Source organism: Ambystoma mexicanum, chromosome 5q, assembly GCF_040938575.1.
Source record: "Ambystoma mexicanum isolate Mex_15411 chromosome 5q, UKY_AmexF1_1, whole genome shotgun sequence".
NCBI classification, from domain to species: domain Eukaryota; kingdom Metazoa; phylum Chordata; class Amphibia; order Caudata; family Ambystomatidae; genus Ambystoma; species Ambystoma mexicanum.
Window position 1 is genome coordinate 199,642,175 of NC_090933.1, and position 18,309 is coordinate 199,660,483.

Consider the following 18,309-nt stretch of genomic DNA (forward strand, 5'->3'; position numbering starts at 1 on the left):
ATGGCGTGGTTACAGACAACTTTATCATTAAACTTAGACAGTGTTACTACATATAGCAGATGCATGTTTATACAACATAAGGCAGTTAAAATATGCATTGTAAAAAATACACAAGGCATTCAGTTGTAGTTACAATATTCAGTTCAGTCCAATACGGGCTGAAGGATTTATTAGCCCTAGGGTGACTGATAAAGTCTGAGGTGGCTGACTAAGATTTGCTAGAATTGGTTGAATAACCATGTTTTTGGTGCTTTTTTAAACCCTAGGAAAGATTCCTCCTTTTTGATATTGAGGGGGAGGGAGTTCCAATGTTTGGGGGCAAGGACTTGGAAACTACTACCTCCTGCTCTAATACATTTATGACGCGGGATCTCAAGGAGTGTGTAGTTATTAGATCTGAGAGTCCTGCTGGACGTTTTCTTCTTGATGGTGTTGTTCAGATAGATGGGGGATTTATTGACAAGACATTTCTATGTGACATATAAGGTTTTGAAAATAATTCTGGCCTTAATGGGAAGCCAGTCAGTCTCCCTCCTGATATTGGAAATGTGGTCAGATATTTTTATGCCTAGTGCTGCCCGTAATGCTTTGTTCTGCATTAGTTGTAGCTTACAGAGATTTGTATTGGAAGTTCCTAGTAATAGGGCATTGCAGTAGTCCAATTTAGCTAGAATCCAGGCTCTGGCCAAGGTAATACAGTTTGTAGGTGTGAGGAATTGGCGGCTTAATGTGATTAGATGTGCATGATGTGGAGGACGCAAGTGCCGAGATATGTTTGCACATGGTGAGGTTGGCATCTAGGTATACTCAGAGAGTTTTGACTTGTTTGAGTACTGGAATCATCGTGCCATCAATGTTGAATACTGCATAATCTGAGCGAAGGGTACCTATTTTAGGTTGGGAGCCAAAGATGAGAATCTCTGTCTTCTCATTGTTCAGCAGAGGCTATTAAGGGCCATCCAATTTTGAATGATGGCATAGACTTTGTTTATGGTCAAAGTGTCTTGGTCATCGTTCCCTGTGATGGGGATGAGGATCTGGGTGCCATCTGCAAAATTGGTGTAGATGACACCCATATCATCTAGTGCTGAAAAGAGGAGCTTCGTGTCGGCGTTAGAGGGTCGGTGAAAGGTATGAACCTTGAGGAACTCCAATGGAGACTGCTATGGGGTCGGCAGCATCTTTGCCGATGGACACTCTGGATGTGCGTTCGGCTAAGAAGGATTTTACCCAGAGCGTGGCATTATTTGAAAAACTGAAGTCTTTGGCTAGTGTAGAACATAGTTTGTCATGATCTACAAGGTCAAATGCTGCGATATGTCTAACAGCAGTAGTCTGCAGAGTTTCCCCGAGTCTCTGATGGTGTCCATCTGGATTTTCAAATCAATGAGTGCGGTTTCTGTGCTGTGGTTTGGGTTGAATCCGGATTGTCTAGCTACTAGGTGATGTTTTTTTTCAAGGTGGGTTTAAATTTGTGTCTATGCTATTTTGTCTATTATTTTGAGTAGGAATGGGACCGTCGTTATTGGTCGGTAGTTGGTGGGCACAAGAGGGTTTTTTTTTTTTTTAGATGCGGGTGACTCGGGCTTCTTTAATGCTGGCTGGGACCAGATTGCAGCTGAAGGAGGCATTAGTGAAATTAGTGATAATAGGGGTGAGGGTAGATGTACATTCTTTATCTAGGTGGGCTTGGAAGTTATCCCCTTTACAGTTAGAGGCTTTCAACTTCGCAATAGTGTTATTCATTAGTTCTTGGGATACTGCGGTGAAGTAGAATAATGGAGTATTGCAATCTCTGGAGATAGTAGGAGTGTTAGGACAGGTATATTTTTCAGCTAGTAATTTTCTTTTAGTGATTATTTTCTTTTGCTGCAGTTCAATTTTGGATGCTAGAGCATCTTGGATGGTTGTGCACAAATCTTTGCTGGTGTTGGCTAGGGTGGATGTTGGAGTAGGATTTTGCAACTCTCTGAGGATGGAAAACAATTCTTTTGAGGCTGTCGAAGCATTGCTGATACGGGTGTTGTAGGCGTCAGCTTTGTGGGTAATAATTGCTGCTTTGTACATTTTGTTTGCAGCATTGAAGGCCTTTGCAAAGTCTATAGTGCATGATTTTTTGTGGATATGTTCAAGTGAACGTTTAGATCGACTTAGTGCTACTAACTCGTCATTGAACCAAAAAGATGTTTTTTTGTCGGCATGTCTAGTTTTAGTAGTGAGAGGTGCTAAATAGTTTGTTGTAGTAGTAAGACAATTATGGTAGGTGTCTGCCAGAAGGCATGGATTATCATTCGTGATCAAATTGGCTGTAAGGGCATTACTTAGGATGGGGTTTAGGTTCTCAGCTGAGAGCTTACGAATATTTCTTATTTCGTAGGTGTCCATGTCTTAGTTTTAGGAGTGCATGTTTCATTGCATGTGAGGGTGAAGTTCTCACTGTAATGGTTTTTCCAGACTAGTGGAGTGATTGACTCAGTGGCTAGAGCGGTGTTGAGTGAGAGTATCCAGTCTAGTGTCCTACCCTTAATATGGGTAGGTGCATTCACAAGTTGTGTGAAATGCATATCTTTAAGAGCACTGTGGAGGGTTTCGCTTTGTGATCTTGGCTATCATTGAAGCCTAGATTAAAATCACCAAGAATAATACATTTGGTGTTTGGTTTGATAGATGGGGCTAGTAATAGGGGTATGTCTACCTCTGGCTGAGAGTTAGAGTTGGGCGATCTGTAAATCACCACTAGGTTAATAGTTGTTTTGTGATTGGTGGCACATTTTGCTAGTAGGACTATGTAGCCTTCTGGGTTTTCGATGGGGCATGATCTTAGTTGAAGGTGGGTTTTAGCTATAATGGCTACTCCCCCACCAACAGTCTTAGATCTATCAGTCCTAAGGATGATGTAATCAGGTGGGATGGCAATAGTGCGCAGGGGTCCAGATGCTTGGTGGAGCCAGGATTCTGTGACTATTAATATGTCCAGTTGTTGTTCAATGATGAAATCATGTATCTCTGAAGCATGGGCTGCTATTCATAGGGTATTGCTAAGGGTGCCTTTTAAATTGGGTGGTAAGAATAGTTTTGGGTGCCGTAGTGGTGGGCGCAGTTTGGGCGTCTCGTGGACTAGCATGTTGTTTAGTGATAGCTGTTGCAATTGCTTTGAGCACTTCAGATTGGTGGTCAGGGATGGGTCTGGTTTGTATGGGGATACTTATGGCGATATTATTGTTAAAGGTGCTAATTTTGGTACGTGACCTAAGGTGACGGAATCTGATACTGCCCTGAATGGGGATAGACTTGAGCTGCTTGAGCCTGGTGAAGTCTGAGTTTTGGTGGAACGTGACCGTATATGTGCGTGATCTGAGTCGAGCGAGTCTGGAGCTACCCTGTATGGGTTAAGAGATCAGGTCATCAGCGGTCTTTAGAACGAAGATACAATGTGACCTAGGTGGTATGGCGCTGAGTTCTATCTTGTTACTGTTTTTGAAGTCATTAGGGGTGTTGGCCTGGTCCTGTAAGGGAGGGAAAGGTGCTGTGGAAGGTAACAATGGGGTGGGCCAGGGGATAGGGTGATGCCGGGGCCAGCCTAATCTAGAGAGGCCATTGCAATAGGCAAAGAAGGGGTTTCCTGTGCATGGGAAGGCAGTTGGGTATGATACAAAACGGGAACATAATAAATAGTAACCAGCCTGTCATGACTAAAGTTATTGTGTGATACTAACAGTGTAATAGCACAATGTAGGTAATAGCTGAGGTATCACTAGTACGTCTGCGCCTGCACCGTAGTATGACTAGGGTATGGCCTTTGTGGGTTGCTAACATTTCCTCTTCGCTAGATGTAAAGTAGGCAGGCGAAACATTATTCAATGGTGCAAGGCATGGTAAACTACTCGAGTCACAGAAATAGGTTAATTCGAGACATGTAAAATTTAACAATGAGGTAGCAACATTATAACCTGAATGTATTCTAGGTTAACATGCATGCATCAAGGCCACGCTTAACATGTTAGCATAAGTAATAAAGTTCATTACAATACAGTACAGATGGTACCTGGTGAGTGACAGTCCACGAATCCAGGCGCAGGCGGGTGTTCACAATTGAAGAGTGTGCACAGTGCCTAGGGTGTGTTAGCGGGGTACACAATCAGAACACAAGAGGGGGCACAGTGGGCTAACGAGACAATGTTTATCTATGTCCCTAAGCGCTAAATGCAACAATTCAATATTCGTACAAATATTAGGTGATTATAGTTTTATGCATAGGGTATATTCTGCAGTACATATGAGAATAGTCAGTACATGCAACTGAATGTTTGCAGAGGTCGGATATCAGTTACTCCGTCTGCTTACTGAGCGGTAGTTCGGCACCATGATTGTTTAATGATGATAAGAAAATGTTTCGAAGCAGGGTGGGTCTAGCTACCGGACTTACGTTGCTAGGTAAGTAGAGATGATCATTCCCCAAAAAAAGGTTACGGCAACGCAGGGTGCAGTGGAATGGAACACAGTGAAGTGTGGCGCAGCCACTACACGGCCTGCCGCAGACAGCCACAGACAGGCCCATTAGAACGCGGCCCTTGTGATGATCGGCGCGCTTCCGCCTGCGGTTGGGGCATCTTATGAAAATAATGCTATTCAGTCAGGCAGCTGCAAGTGGAGGAGGGAGTGCAAACCTCCAGTAGCATTATGCAAACAAGTCAGCCATTTTAGAATGGTCGTGATGGCGTTAGTAAAACGAGTGAAAAGCCTTGAGAGCAGGTTTCTGCAATATGGTAAGGAAGCACTTCTGCAGATGGGTCAAAGCTTGCTTGCGAATCATGGCTGAAGTATAGCAGGGTGTTCATTTGTTGCGCACTGTGCTGCTCATGGATCCAGTGCAGGACAAGGGTCCAGCTGTGGAGGTTGGCGCCTGCCCTTCCCAGGTCGAGATGAAGAAATGCTGATCAGAGCTACAGACAGGCCCATTGGAACAAGGCCCTTGTGATGAGAGGCCGGATTTCACCTGCGGTCGGGGGATTGTATGAAAATAATGCTATTCAGCCAATCAGATGCACATGGAGGAGGGAGTGCCAGCCTTCATTAGCATTATGCAAACAAGTTAGCCATTTTAGAATGGTCGTGATGGCTTTAGTAAAATGGGCGAAAAGCCTTGAGAGCAGGTTTCTGCAATATGGTAAGGAAGAGCTTCTGCAGATGGGGCAAAGGTTACTTACGAATCATGGCGGACGTATAGCAGGGTCTTCATTCATTCCGCGCAGAGCTGCAGACAGGCCCTTTAGAACGCGGCCCTTGTGATGAGCGGCCGGCTTCCGCATCCGGTCGGGGGACCGTATGAAAATACAGGGGATTGTAGATAGATAGATAGATAGATAGATAGATAGATAGATAGATAGATAGATGTTATGTTATGTTAGCGGTACTTGTATAGCGCACCGTCACCAACGGAATTGGTCCCTAGGCGCTCTGGCGGATCTGTAAAACAGGAAGGGTGTGTAGGGTTAGTTGGGAGGAGGGGAGAAGGAGAGAAGGAGAGTGGGAGAAGTGGTGTGCTGTTGGCAGCTTCATCTCGGTATACACCGAGTGCTGGGCTTTGGTGCTAGTATCGGATCGGAGGAAGGCCTCGAGTGCTGTGGGTGAAGTTTATTTGTTGTTGATACGGTGTTGTAAAGTGCGTGCGGATTGCTGGGAGAGAGATGGTTGTGTGGTTTTGTGTGGGTTTAAGTATGCAGAAGATTGAGGGTTGGGTTAGTGGGGTCTGTATCCTGGTTCAGGTACTTATGATTCCGTTAGAGTTGTGTACCTGTGGATTCAGATGTTGCTGGTTCTTCGAGGCCCGACTTGTTTTGGTGGTGATGCGCTGATCCACCTGTATCCTATTGAGTATAGTTTGGATTGGTGGGTGCGTCTGAACCTAATCTTTAGGTGTGGGACTGGGTGGGTGATATTTGTTCTCAGGTGATCTAGTGTGACCCTGGTCGTTTAAGGCTTTGAATGGTTCAGGGACGGGGTCGTGTTGCAATGTTGTCCTTCTGTCCTGACTGGTTCTTTGATTTTCGTGGGGCGAGCATCCTTGGGACTATTGTTTAGTTGTAGTTTTGTGTGGTGGGGCATTGTGCTTCCTGCTTTGTAATGGTGGGCAGTGTGTCGTGATGAAACATTCTGTTTCTCGTCCATTGTAATGGGGCCCGTGATGCAGTACTTCCTTTCTCTCTCCATGTTTTGTTCTTATCTATGTTTAGATAGTTAGATAGATAATAGATATGGGACATAGACAGACATACTGTACCAGGAAGAGAAAGAGAAAGAGACACGGAGACAGGCGCACAAAAAAAGAGAAATCGATCATTAGAGAGAAAGAGAGAGAGAGAATGAGAACATGTTCAGGTTAATAAAGCTATAACGACTGCTGCATTAAGGATAAAGGGAACTAATATTCGCACAGACTTTGCCTAACATTTTCATTTTTTGTTGTAAAAAGAGTGATCTAAAAGATCTTGAACATTTCCGACTGACCTGAGCTTTGCATATTAGCTCCCAGTGGGATGTGTTAAATGTAGGTGAACATAATATCAAGGCCATTCGTTCATGCATTTATACAATTATCTGTGAATAATCATCCCTCATTAGTAAGCCATACAGAATGAGTCATTTTCCAGATTAAATGAATAACAAAGATGTGAGACTCCATAAACCCTACCACTTCATGATTTAGTTTGGTTATTTTGGAATAGATAAACTGACCACAACATTGCTTTGGAAAACTTGGTAGATGTTTTTCCTAATCATGTGGAAATATATTACAGTTGAACTTTCATTATTCCGTCTCAAGTTACAAAAATAAAAATAAACATTGTTAGGGCACTGATCAATATACTGGACTGATTAGGGCGGTGCACAAACACATATCCGGTTCTAATGAAGGTAAAGAATAAGGGGTACAAAGAGACACCATTGAAGGGGAAGGAACACCGACAGTATGGTGATGAGTTATCTTCGGATGGCAACCATGTAACTGACCTCGAAACTCATGTCAGACTGCCATTGTTCCACTAGCTGCGTGGAATTCTGCTTAATGGGACAAATTGATTGTGAGCGGAGTACTGATTCGTAGGCTAGTGTGGCAAACACATTTTGAATTCCACAAACGTATGGTAAGCAGGATTCATACATGTGTCTACTTCATCTCCTCGCCATTCCCTGTCACATCTCCTACCACAAAAAGGCAATCTGCCTCCCCAGACAGACACACCATACACATTGACTATTTTCACGATCCTTGAGGGGAATAGGAGACCCGACCTCCCTTGCTTGAGACAGCCACAAAGCAGCCATTCTCTTGCCAGTGTCAGCAACGAAAGGAGACAAACCAAACCGATAGTTCCTAGGTCTTGCTTTGGTATATGTGACCCTTTTTCTACAACACACCCCCATGAATTGTTGGGCATACTTTTGTGGGCTCAGTCTGAGGCCCTAGGTGCACTGTATGAGGCATGACGAGGTTTTCATTGAAAATGATTTCGATCCATTGTGTTGTGGCCTGTACTCTTAAGTCCACCACCTCCTTTCACTGGGTCAAACTAAGGCAGGCATGGGATGCAGAGGAGCGATGTCCTCTGCACTGCCAGAGTATTAGTCCAGAATAAAGACGTGCATTTCCTCTCGTCATCTAGATCTCTCTGGCAAGAGATCTTGGCACAAATATTGCTTGCAAAGACAAGATACCTTCTCGGGCTAGCCAGCAAATGCTGGAGGCCCATATCATAAAATGAGTGACTATGCCTGGGACTGTGGCTATAAAAGAAAACCAAATTCCATCTCCTATTATGACAAGCAAAGGGGCAGTGAGAGCTACTATTCCTGCTATTGCAGATACCTCCAAGTACTGGGAGGCACTAAGGGAAGGAAACAGCAGCATCTCCTAGATTTTTTCAGGATAATGCGGGTACCGTCTTAAAATGCCCTCATGAAAGAAGGCTTACACAGTTTCTTTTAAAACATAGGCATTTCCATCCACTACTGAATCTCCACATAAAAAGGTATTCACGCAATTAAAAGTTTCCCTCAGCTGCCTTTCCATTCAATGAAGACATAGAAAATGCACAGCTAAAAGAATGTTGCAATACCAAGAAGCCTCCTTTCTGCAATACCTGGCCGTGTTGCATTAGTTGCTGCAATTTGATTCCTAGTACTTGTGGTGATCCGGGCTCAAGTGCCAGCTGTTGTGATTTGTCAGTCTACTTCCACTTTGCTGGCCAAAACTGTCCATCATATGAATAACAGAAGTGGTCTTAGGCTTGAGCCAGGTGACATGTAATTATGGCCCGGCATGAAAGCTGAGTAGGACATGGACATAAACTACTGGCATACCATTGTGTCATTGTGACTTTTTGTACGCCGCCATCATTGGCAGGAACTGTGTTGAGACTAACGAGGTGGGGGCACTGCACCATGTGTAGATCCATGTTATATGGGTTACCACATTCGAATTACAGCATTACCATCGTTTTTTAGTTCTTTTTATAAGAGCAACCTCACCATAGCAAATGTTCGTACCTGGGAGCGTCACATTATCAGAAGAAACCACGGGGTAAAGAGATGTACCCTCTGTCTAGCCCAAAGGTTTCATAGGTTTCTCAGAGGACCATGGTCCCCCTCTTGAAACTGGGTAGTTGGGTGGGTGACTGGCATTGTAGTAACAGATGGTCCTCCTTGTCGAGTTGCGAAGAAGTGGAATGACTCTTATCAGTGAACCGTTTTAACCATATGAAGGGATCAACTTATGCAGGCGCTGGAGCCTCAACAAGGCGACCAAAGCCGTGACTCGGTTATATAGCCAATTGAGTTTGCATATGGAGGGAAGCAAAACCATAACTAACATGAATCCAATTAGGGCGTGGACTAATAATGACCATCTTATCATAGGGTTTATGATTAGTGATGGCCAAACCCATAATACCCTTCATCGAGACACCAGGGTAACCCTTATGAAAGGCACAGATTGCCAATGCACTGCCATTCCGGCAATTGATATTGACCTTAAAGCAGATGCATATATTTTCACACCTATCAGTAGCACTCCACAATTAGTTACCTCTACAGTACCCCTAGTTAAGCCATTATTCTGTGAAAACAGCACGACTACAATATCTGAGATGTGTTTCGTAGAATAGCATAAGTCTTAAAGGGACATTTGGTAGATCTGATTGGGATCACTTTATTCACAGTTGGAACAGAATACTCTTTTAGGAGACTTGGGCCAGAAAGTCACCCTCTATGGATGTTTATAGTTTATTTTAGGTGTCAGGCACAGTAAATCAGATAGGACAGAATTCAGGCGTTTAGGGAGTTTATATTGCTACTGGGTTGGCAATCAATTTAACTGATAGTCAAAACATCTCCGGTGAATTAACAACGGTACGTTTGAAGACTGTTGGTGGATTCTATCTCATTATTCGTAATGTTTATAATGCCAAGGCGAAAAAGGTGACAATCCTGTTAATATGTTAAACAATCATATTTTATGGTGGTATGATGACCCATGAAGACGCCTCCCTTGTATCATTATTGGTGGGGACTTTAACATTACATTGGGTTCAAATGGAAAAAGATGGCAGTGAAAGTCAAAATTATCCACAGCGCTTGTACAGAGGCTTGTAAATAGCAAAGAGGCAGCGGGGGTCAAGGAAGTGTGGGTGAAATGCCAGTACACTACCACGTTCAGGAAGAATAGACAAATGGTCCCGAAACACACTGAGCCAAAAATGCAAGAATTTAAATACTGTAGTGTATTTATTTGAGTTGATGGGTCAGCCTGACACGTGTTTAGAGCCAAAAACAGCTCTTCATCTGAGGCTGATAGTTGAGAAACCATAACATTTGTACAATATTATCACATATTAAACACAAGTTGAAAGAGTCCCAATTCAGAAAAAAATGACAAACATGTTCGGTGGCACAGGGGGCAGAAAGACAATCAATTGGCAATTCAAAAGTAAATTTAAATCAGGTCGCAATCATAAAGCGGCACAAAACAGCATTCAACATATTAATGCATATGGGATGAAGTTAATGGGTGATCCATGAAAAATGCACAGAACAAAGGGCAGAAAGGGGGAATCAACAAGGTAAAAACAGGGGCGAGAGAGAAAAAATAAACAGTGCATTAATAATGAGAAAAAGAGTACACTGCAATCAGTTACATTGAATGCCAAGTATCAATACATTTTATAAACCAATTTGGAAAAAATTGAATGTGTACCTTAATACAGAGGTTGGAATCGCAAACCGTAGGGGCGTAAATTGCCAATGCAAACCGTAGGGGCATATATTGCCAATGCAAACTTCCAAAAAACATAAAGGATAGCCAGGTGATTAGTTAGCTTAAGGACAAAAAAAAAGGGTGGGGGAGGGTGGCGCAGAGGGAAATTAGTTGTAAAAGAAAGTAGTATAAAAGGACATACCTCCTTATGCTTCGCAGAGGCTAAATCTAGGAGAAAAATAAGGGTGCACTGTCAGCAAAATAAACATTGATGTCAATATTCCAATTAGTTGCGGAAGGCACTATGAAAAACTAAATAGTGAGCAGGGCACAGAGTTAAAGTGATCAAAGAAACGTGATCTGCAGCCACAGCATACCGAAATGTAAAACGTCAGCTGTCAGCCGCAGCATGTCTGTGAAATCAGGAATCGTGGCCAAACCACCTTACCTGGGCGCTGGACAGAACGCAACAGAATTCAGCTCACGCGCGTTACACGAGCAAGGGAGTCATTAAAAACCGGGACCCCAGGTAGAGGAAGGACTAAGTATTCCACTGCTCAAAATTAGAAGCAAAGATGGCTAAAACACGGGCGCCATCTTAAAAGAGTGAAGCAATACTAAAGGAAAAAAGTGTAAACAATGAAGGGTCTACAGTGATCAACCTTGAGTTACACGAACCAAGGGGCTAATGCTTGTTAAAGCATAGAGTACAATGTGAGAAATTATATATGCCGTATTATAAACCAACAATTATGGAAAGCATTCAAGAATAGAGAAATGATGAATGAGAACAAGTGGAATGGGTGCTAGTAGATCCTGAGTGAGTATGTGTTAGACAATGTACATGAATTTAAATCAAGGAATAATGGAACCTGAAATTAACTTTGCGCAAAAAATGGCCAGAACTTGGCAGATAAATGTACATAGATTGCGCTGTCCTGTACAATTAAGTCCTGCGATTGGACAATTAAGCAACAATAATTGCATGCAATGTCAAAAAGCAACAACTTAAAATTTGAAATGCAGATTACACAGAAACAGGAAATTATCATGCATCATTAACATAGAAATACAGAAAACAGTAGGCTATGGCACCCAAACTGCATGGGGACAACCAGATATTGGCTGCAACAAAGTAAATATCTAAAGAAAGACTGCAAATTCATAGTCAGAGTTAAGGCCGTTATACACAGTGCAGTATTTGCAGATAAGTCTAGCCTCTAATTAGCAAAGTTTAAGTTGTAAATTGCCTCCACGTGGAGGCAGGAGACCTTCGCCAACTCCACAAATCAAATGTGATCCTTGCTGTGAAGTTGGTGGTGGGCTTGCCAGTGGACAACCAGAGGGTATTTTGCTTCTTTGCTGCCAATGGTTCCAGGTGTTCTCTGATGCGAATCATATTTGGACGTATTGTGCTGCCTATGTATTTGAGTCTGCACGTGCAAATTATGCAGTAGACCACACATTTCGTGTTACAATTTATAAAGGAGTTCACAGTATTCTCGCCTAATGATCCAAAGGACACAGCAGTGGTTTCAAGTGCATATTTGCACATGTTGCAAAAGCCAGATTTTTGAAAGCCCTTGATACAGGCTGATTGTAGCCAAATAGTAGGCAGACTGAGTGGTCCCATGAACGAGGGGCATAATTTGTTTTTGAGCATTTTGCCTTTGCTAAATGTGATTATAGGTTTAGTATCTAGCCATTTTGCAATTTCTGGGTCTCTAAAAGCAGTCAGTGCCAATGTTTGTTCAATACATTAGAAACTCTGGAACTGTCTGAATTAAATCTGGTGATAAACCGGATTTTCTGGGAAGCTAATGAGGTGGTCCGTACTTTCGGAATTAGCAGTTCCGCTCTCTCAAGCTGGCGTACTGTCTCAGCAGTTTTGTTGAGGCAATTGATGTCATACCCTCTTGCTAGAAATCTGGATTTGATTAAGGTGCTTTCGGAAGTAAAGTCTGATAAATGTGAGCAGTTTCTCCTTGCACGAATACAGTCACCTTTTGGAATATTCTTGATAACATGTTTTTTGTGACAGCTTTCAGCATGTAAGGTAGCATTAATAGACATACTTTTACGAAATGTGGTAGTTGACAAGCCAATGTCAGTCAAATGAATGGTGAGATCAAGAAAGTCAATCCTTGTTTGACTATGTGTAGATGTAAACTGAATCCCCCAATCATTATTGTTCAGAAAGGCAACAAATTGTTGAAGGATGTTAAATGGTCCAATCCAAAGCAAAATCACATCAGCAATGTAACATTTCCAAAGACGTATGTAAGGAAAAAACGTTAGATTTGTGAAGATGACAGTTTGCTTGAAGTGATGCATTAATGCATTCGCAAGCGCATGAGCAAAACTGGCCCCCATAGCAATGCCAATCACTTCTTTAAAGTACACATTGTTAAAAAGGAACACAATATTTTGCAAGGTAAATAAAAGAAATTCTTTGACCATTTCAACATGTTCAAAATAGGATGCTGAAAATTCTCGGAACAGATATTTAACACATTCAATTGCTTTTTGATGGTCAATTGAGGTATATCAAGTGTGACAAGCCAACAATTATGGTCAAGATCCAATTTATCCAAAATTTCAAGAACATGCATCATGTCTCTAATGAACGTGGGAGTCAGAAGTAAGACTGAGATGCCCACACAACTACCCCATCCCTTGCCCTACACCATTCCTCCCTTCACCACCCCCTTTTCCCTCCCCAACGTTACCCAAACTTTATCCAAGCCCTACTACATGCACCACACAGGATAACCTGACCCCTCCTTCTAGGGTCTCATCGGACTCCCCTCTGGATACCTCTAAGTGTAACGAGAGACTTGCCAGCAGACTACCATCCATCAGGCTCTTAGTAGCAGAACACACCTATAAACCCATATGCTAATTTCACCTTGGACCTACCCACAGCAATCTGAACCAAAAAAACAAAATGCACATAGTCGCACTAGCTAGCCCACTATTAAAGGACTCAGACACAGCCCACCAAAGGAGCATTACTCAATGTCAGGTCCCTGGTAGCTCATGCATCAGAGATTGCCGACATTATAGTAAACAATAACCTCGACTTCCTCGTAAGGAAGTTTCTGTCATACTGACAGAAACTTGGATGCATGAGGCAGCAGGCCCTTCCATTGCCCTAGCCGTCCCAGATAATTACTCCATTCTCCGTGCAGACAGGCCTACTGCACGTGGAGGAGGAATAGCCATTATCTTTAAAGCTACTCTTAACATAAGACTCGCCACACCTACGTTGCTGGCTTTGTGTGAACTCCTCAGTCGAATTCCAAACCTCACCCAACAACACTATCACAATGCACAGCATTTACAGGCCCCCAGGACCTCTGGGATCCTTCGAAGAAGATATCACAGCCCTAGCTGTTGACACTACTAAACCTATGGCGCAAAACAATATTCTAGGAGACTTCAAACTTGGTTATAATGACCCTAGTGACTCACATGCCACCTCCCTAGCCTCTGCACTAACAGAACATGGCTACACCCAAATTAGCTCCAAACCTACCCATGAAAAGGGCAGGATAATTGATTGGGTGGCTGTTCTCAATTGTAATATCTCTCTACTTGACACTACTCCGTTAGTATGGCCAGACCACCACCTTATTACCTTTGCAATGCACATTAAAAACCCGGAAAAGAAAAAGCCCATCATTGCTCCCCCCTGCCTCACAAGAAATAAACACAATATCACAGCAGCAGCCTTAGTTCCCTTGGTAGCCCCCTCACTCAATACCCTACCAGACACCAATGATCCTAATATTCTGATCACTGCCTATAATGAGTCCATGACTAATGCCATTGAAACTATTGCCCCGCTAAAATTGCGCAAAAGTAAACCTTTAGCTCATCTTAACTCGTGGTTTACTCCAGAGCTAAAAATTCTCCGTACAGAAAAAAGTAAATTGGAATCACGATCGAAATCCTCCCCCACACCAGAAAATAAAACTAACCTAGCCACCATCACTGCTAACTACAAAAATAAGATAATCCAGACCAAAAAAGAAACTTACAATGACAGAATAGCCCAAGCTATTCCAGCACTAAAGAATTATTCAACATTCCGAGAGAACTAGAGAACCCCAACCCCCTGCAAGACACATGCACTAAGGGTAAAGCCTGGTGCACTAGTATACAAAATGCCCTGTCCAACAAAATTAAACGTCTCCAGACCAAAATAGCCGACAAAAGATCTCAACTCACAGTCAACACTCCAGTACCATCCCCTACCCTACACACTAACTCAGGCTTCATGTTTAAAAAAGTTACTGTACCTGTAGTTCAAAAAATCATTGCGTCCCTCAAACCATCCAATTGCAAGGGTGATAGCTGCCCAGCCCAGATCATAAAAGATGCAGCCAGAGACCTAGCTCCATTTATTACTAAGCTCATAAATTCCTCATTCGCTACCAATTCCGTCCCAAGTAACCTCAAACAGTCCTGGGTTCTACCTCTACTAAAGAAACAGACCCTCGACCCGGTTATTCCTACCAACTACAGACCGATTACTACAGTCCCCTTTCTACTGAAAATTTTGGATAGAATTGCCTACTTGCAAATACAAGACTATCTTGAAACTCACAAATTTCTCGGAACCCGTCAATCTGGCTTCCGACCTCAGCATGGCACAGAAACCACCCTTGTAGACCTTAAGAGCCAGTTCGATGAACTGAAAGATAATGGAAAGATGGCCATCCTTCTCCTTCTGGACCTATCAGCGGCGTTCGATTTGGTGGATCACGCGATCCTTTGTGACCACTTATCGTCAGCAGCTCATTTCTCCAGCTCCGCAGTTTCTTGGATCCAATCCTTCCGCGCAAACAGAACAATGCGTGTGTTTTCACCTTCGGCAGTTGCTGATCCTACTCCCATCACATGTGGAGTCCCCCAAGGATCATGCATCTCGCCCACTTTTTATAACATTTTTACAAAGTCACTATTCGACAAATTGGACCGTCTGGGTGTCACCTACACAAATTATGCGGACGAAACCCAGATACTCCTACCCCTATCAGGAATCTATGATATAGATGTCGCACGGATTAACGAAGTCTACGCCATCATTCAGGCATGGATGGCCACACATGGCCTCTGCCTGAATGATGATAAAACAGAGTTACTCATAGTTGGCTCACCCAATAACCTGCTCAAACTAAGCCCTCATTATACAAGTATTCTCATTGATGGGAATAATATACCTGTAGCTAAACATGTAAAAACATTAGGTGTTTACCTCGATGCACACTCTAACTTAACTAAACAGATAAATATGACCTCATCCACCACTGCCTACACTGGCAAACTGATCAGAGCCTGCAGACCCTTTCTATCCCCCACCAGTTGCCTCACACTGGCGGGAGCACTCATACAATCCAAATTGGATTACTGCAACAGTCTATACCTAGGTGCCAATAAAGCCATCCTAAAGAAATTACAGATCATGCAAAATAACGCGTTTAGAGTAGCGTTAAATATTCCCAAAAGAGAGCACATATCAGAAGTGAGAAAACAACACAAGTGGCTCTCCATACATGACAAAATTGATCTAAAAACTATTTGCCTTACTCACAAAGCGCTTAACCACCAAGCCCCCCCCCCCATCTCACCGACAAGTTCACATGGAAAGTGTCCAACAGAACCACTAGAGCATCTAACAGACCATATCTGGCGGTACCCAAATATAACTTAAAAAGAGTGGGGGGCACTAGCTTCCCGGTATTAGCCGCCCAGCTATGGAACTCTCTCCCTCAGAACATACAAATGATTCAAGCTTTCAACAAATTCAGAAGCCATGTTATCACTTGGCTACTCAACAAAATTTAATTGCCACAGCTTCTAGTTACCACTGGCTTTGTCGTGACTGCATAATTTGTATATACTTCGTACTAATGCCATGACCTTTTGATTGACTGTATTTTGTGTATAATATGTATATTGTTACTTGTATTCTCACAGTTACTGTCCATGTAACCAGCAATGTCCTAACAGCGCCCAATTACCCCTGGGTCAGGTGCGCTTTATAAATAAAATAAACAAACAAACAAGCTGGTAGTAAAAACTCATTAATGTAAATAGAAATAGGTTCATGGATGCCACCTCGTCCACTTACAATTGGTCTCCCTTCCGGAATATCCACAAAACTTTTATGAATTTTAGGAAGAAAATAAGCAGCGGGCATGATGGGACCATCCACTTTGAGAAATTGTCTTTCCACATCAGTAAGCATGCCTAGTTTATGCCATTTAAGTATTCGTTGATTAGCCATAGTTTAGATTTCATGTAAGGGATTATGATGGAGTACTAGGTAAGAATTACCTGACTCAAGATGACGCATTCCCATGGTGATGTAGTCCGAGCGGTCCATCACAACTACATTGCTGCCCTTGTTTGCTTCTTTTATAATAAGTGTTCTGCTGGTAGCCAATTGTTGCAATGCTGGAATTCCGGTTTGGATAAGTTTTAAGTGGATGAATTGGAAATGCGAGATCGAATATCAGCTAATTTTTGCACATCTTTAACTACCACCTGGTGAAGAGTATCGATAATATTGTCTGGGGGAAAAACAGGCGTAAACTTGGATTTCTTAGTGAGCCCTTTAATGTTAACATTTTGTAGAAATATGTTAAAATCTGACAGAATATCTGTAAGGCAAGATCGAGATTGTCTTCCAAAGTCATAAGGACATGTGTACTTAGCAATGTTTGTATAGAGACTTGGGATGGTGTAGGTGTTGGAAGTGACGGTTTGAAATATTTTACCTGTGTGGCAAAGAATTTTTTGATCTTGAGTTTGCGAACAAATTTAAATAGATCGATTTGAATGTCCACAATCGTTCAAGGCAGAGGGTACAAATGAAAGTCCTTTGTTAAGCTGTTTCAGCTTGTGAGAGTGTGTAAGTGCTAAGGTGCGTAATAGGGTTAATCGATTTTGGTTTGTTAGCTGTTGCTGGTAAGTTGCTCAAGTGAGCCTTCGAGGAGGAGGTGCGTTTCCGCTGCCGGGGCCCCGACTGTGTGCCTGGGGTTATGATATTTGTGACTAAAGGAGTCTGAAAGCGGACTTTTTTTCTGCTATTCGATTCCCCTTCTTGTAGCGCCTTAGTTGCTCTAAAAAAGGGGAAGGTCCTGCTGGAACCGGTTGAACAGATTCTAAGGTTTCTAAACCATTTTAAGGATCATCGTTGGATACACTGGAATCCCCAGTAACCATATTTGCGCAAAGTTAATTTCAGGTTCCATTATTCCTTGATTTAAATTCATGTACATTGTCTAACACATACTCACTCAGGATCTCCTAGCACCCATTCCACTTGTTCTCATTCATCATTTCTCTATTCTTGAATGCTTTCCATAATTGTTGGTTTAAAATACCACATATATAATTTCGCACATTGTACTGTATGCTTTAACAAGCATTAGCCCCTTGGTTGCTGTAACTCAAGGTTGATTACTGTAGACCCTTCATTGTTTACACATTTTCCATTAGCATTGCTTCACTCTTCCAAGATGGTGCCTGCGTTTTAGCCATCTTTGCTTCTAATTTTTAGCAATGGAATACTTAGTCCTTCCTCTACCTGGGGGCCCGGTTTTTAATGACTCCCTTGCTCATGTAACGCGTGTGAGCCGAATTCTGTTGCTTTCTGTCCAGCGCCCAGGTAAGGTGGTTTGGCCACGATCCCTGATTTCACAGACATGCTGCAGCTGACAGCTGACGTTTTACATTTCGGTATGCTGTGGCTGCAGATCACGTTTCTTTGATCACTTTAACTCTGTGCCCTGCTCACTATTTAGTTTCTCATAGTGCCTTCCGCGAACTAATTGGAATATTGACATCAATGTTACTTGGTTTACCGTTATATTTGAACTAATTTCACAATCTCTGCACTTTCCGTTTAATTTCCGGAATTGTGCTTGTGCATCCTGAGGCTTTTTTTATTTTGCTGACAGTACACACTTATTTTTCTCTTATAAGCCACTGCTGCATCTGCGAAGCATAAGAGGTATGTCCTTTTATTCTACTTTCTCTTACAA

At 42.6% G+C, this 18,309-nt stretch overlaps 1 long non-coding RNA gene across 1 annotated transcript; it reads right to left on the bottom strand.

Annotated features, from left to right (window-relative positions):
• Positions 1–9,764: 9,764 nt before the first annotated feature.
• Positions 9,765–10,772, bottom strand: LOC138498565 (uncharacterized). The gene is made up of 4 exons (XR_011278751.1): positions 10,701–10,772; positions 10,455–10,480; positions 10,253–10,334; positions 9,765–9,846 (listed from the first exon to the last, which is right to left on the bottom strand). It is a non-coding gene; the product is annotated as an uncharacterized lncRNA (long non-coding RNA).
• Positions 10,773–18,309: the final 7,537 nt, after the last annotated feature.